This window comes from Phytophthora infestans, genomic scaffold, assembly GCF_000142945.1.
Source record: "Phytophthora infestans T30-4 supercont1.52 genomic scaffold, whole genome shotgun sequence".
Classification (NCBI taxonomy): Eukaryota; Oomycota; class Peronosporomycetes; order Peronosporales; family Peronosporaceae; genus Phytophthora; species Phytophthora infestans.
In genome coordinates, this window is record NW_003303707.1 from 357,800 (window position 1) to 360,299 (window position 2,500).

Sequence of the window (2,500 nt, forward strand, 5' to 3'; positions counted from 1 at the left end):
ATGAATTAGACTTGGTTTAACTATGTTAAAGAGAGCGGAATAGCATAAAATAGACTTGGTTTAAGTATGTTAAAAGAGAGCGAAATAGCGTAAATTAGACTTGGTTTAACTATGTTAAAGAGAGCGGAATAGCATGAAATAGACTTGGTTTAACTATGTTAAAGAGAGCGGAATAGCATGAAATAGACTTGGTTTAAGTATGTTAAAAGAGAGCGAAATAGCGTGAATTAGACTTGGTTTAAGTATGTTAAAAGAGAGCGAAATAGCGTGAATTAGACTTGGTTTAAGTATGTTAAAGAGAGCGGAATAGCATGAAATAGACTAGGTTTAACTATGTTAAAAGATAGCGAAATAGCGTGAATTAGACTTGGTTTAACTATGTTAAAAGAGAGCCGGAATAGCATGAAATAGACTTGGGTTAACTATTTTAAAGAGAGCGAAATAGCGGGAATAGACTTGGTTTAAGTATGTTAAAGAGAGCAGAATAGCGCGAATTAGACTTGGCTTAAGTATGTTAGAGAGAGCAGAGAAGCGTGAATTAGACTTAGGTTTAAGTATGTTAAAGAGAGCGGAATAGCGTGAATTAGACTAGGATAAGTATGCAAATGAAGCTGGAGGACCTTTGTGGAAAAAATGCGAAGTTGTTTAGCTGTTCTAAATTGTATGGGGTTTGGAGATGTTTTTTGGCTTGGGATTAATAACAGGCAGGAAGCGCCAGGTAAACGCAGCGAATATGGACGCGTACGCGGAAGGTGGCGGCGGAGGAAGCGCGGATATGGAGGTGAAAATGGTGAAGGTGATGGCGCGAGGAAGGTGACGGCGCATGGGTGTGAATATGGAGGTGATGAAAGGTGACGGGAGGAAACGCATGATGTATATGACAAGTTAGTGTCGTACTTAAGCGGAGCGCGCGCTGTGCATGTATGAAGGTGTCGAAGGTGTTCATATTGCCTAAGACGCGTACGTGCACATGTCATGTCGCATAGGAAGCGTAGGTATGGTTGTGCAAGTCGTAAATGGCCACTTTGGTGGTTTAACATTGTTTCCAGGCCGCGTATGCGCAAATATGGGGTGCGGCGGCTATCTGCACTGCTGTGTATGAAGGTGTCGGTCTGTGTGGGGTTCCTATCGGAGAGAATACGTATGCTGCGTTGTAGGAGTGAGCTGCTGGCCACACGTTTGTATTGGAGTGCGCCACACCACCCCCCTTTTTGTTTTGTTACTATATAAAGTGTAGCCATCCACCCAGCCAATTCTGAGGGCCAGAAGGGGTATTGGGGGCCATCGTGTGCAGTCTATGGCCACGTATGTGGACATGTGAGTGTGTAAATGTGTTGTACCAATGTATACGAATGATAGACACTAATAGGCGTGTCGGTCAAAGTCAAATGTAGACGGCCATCTTAGGCTGAAAGCACCATATCCCGTCTGCTCTGTGAAGTTAAGCAGCCTCAAGCTCGGGTAGTACTCGGGTGGGTGACCACCGGGGAAGTCCGGGTGCTGTCTACTTTTTAGCCCGTTTTGAGCTGTTTACCGACTTTGCGTGTGTTTGCAAACGCAAGATATGATGTCTGGCATGTGCCCACACGACATCTTGGTTTTAGTATGCCTGGCGAGCCACTACACACGAGATCTTGTTTTTTGTATGGTGTTCTTTAATTTGATTATTATGAAGATGAAAGAGAACCGTTAGAACGGGTATGAAGGGTGTTCTAGGGGTGCTTTTCGGTGCTCTTTCACGTGGACATATCGCAGCATGCGACATGTCAGCGGAACACTGTCTAAATTAATAAATACTGTTTTGGCCGATTTCTAAAAGCGTCTATAAAAGGGCATAAGTGCAATGACTCGTCTTTGTAACCCTGCGGCCTAGGCGTAGTTTTTCACGGGGAATCCGAATATCAAAGGTAGATTTATGTACAACATGTACTTTTTTTGCAACATGTACTTTTTATCTACGGGACATAGACATATGTAAAAACACACGGCGGAGCCGTTCCCGCAATCAGAATTTGTCTAACTCTTCTAGATCAAAAGTTATTCAGCGAAATGTGAGACTTTGTTTGGCATGCTCTTTTTTTAGGTGGTTTTTTCCGGTTTTATGTGCCGCCCGGCAGATCTGGCCTGCAGACTTTAGCAGAAAACTTGGCGCATGTGTTCGCACGACCGCTCCCAAAGTTTTACAAGCATATCTCCAGTAGTTGCTTCGCAATGATTTTTTTAGTGACGCCAAAAAACGCCATTTTCGCGGAAAATGGACACCTTGGACGGCCAAAATCACCACTTTTGGCCATGTTTGGCCCTGCACATCCAGGAAGCAAATGAGACTGCTCCGTATAAAAACTGCCCTAGGGGTGCTTTTATGCGCGCATTCCCGTGGTCAAGTCAGATTTTGGCTAAATTCAAATGCCTTGTCTATAAACACTTTTTTCGACCTAAATTTTCACCTGTTTTGTCCCGAAATGATAGCACCCATTCTTTATTTGCCTATATATCGCGA

The 2,500-nt window shown here is 43.7% G+C and overlaps 1 non-coding gene across 1 annotated transcript; it reads left to right on the plus strand.

Annotated features, from left to right (window-relative positions):
* Positions 1-1,397: 1,397 nt before the first annotated feature.
* PITG_33188 lies at positions 1,398-1,511 on the plus strand. Its single transcript, XR_009934582.1, has one exon. It is a non-coding gene; the product is annotated as an 8S ribosomal RNA (ribosomal RNA).
* Positions 1,512-2,500: the final 989 nt, after the last annotated feature.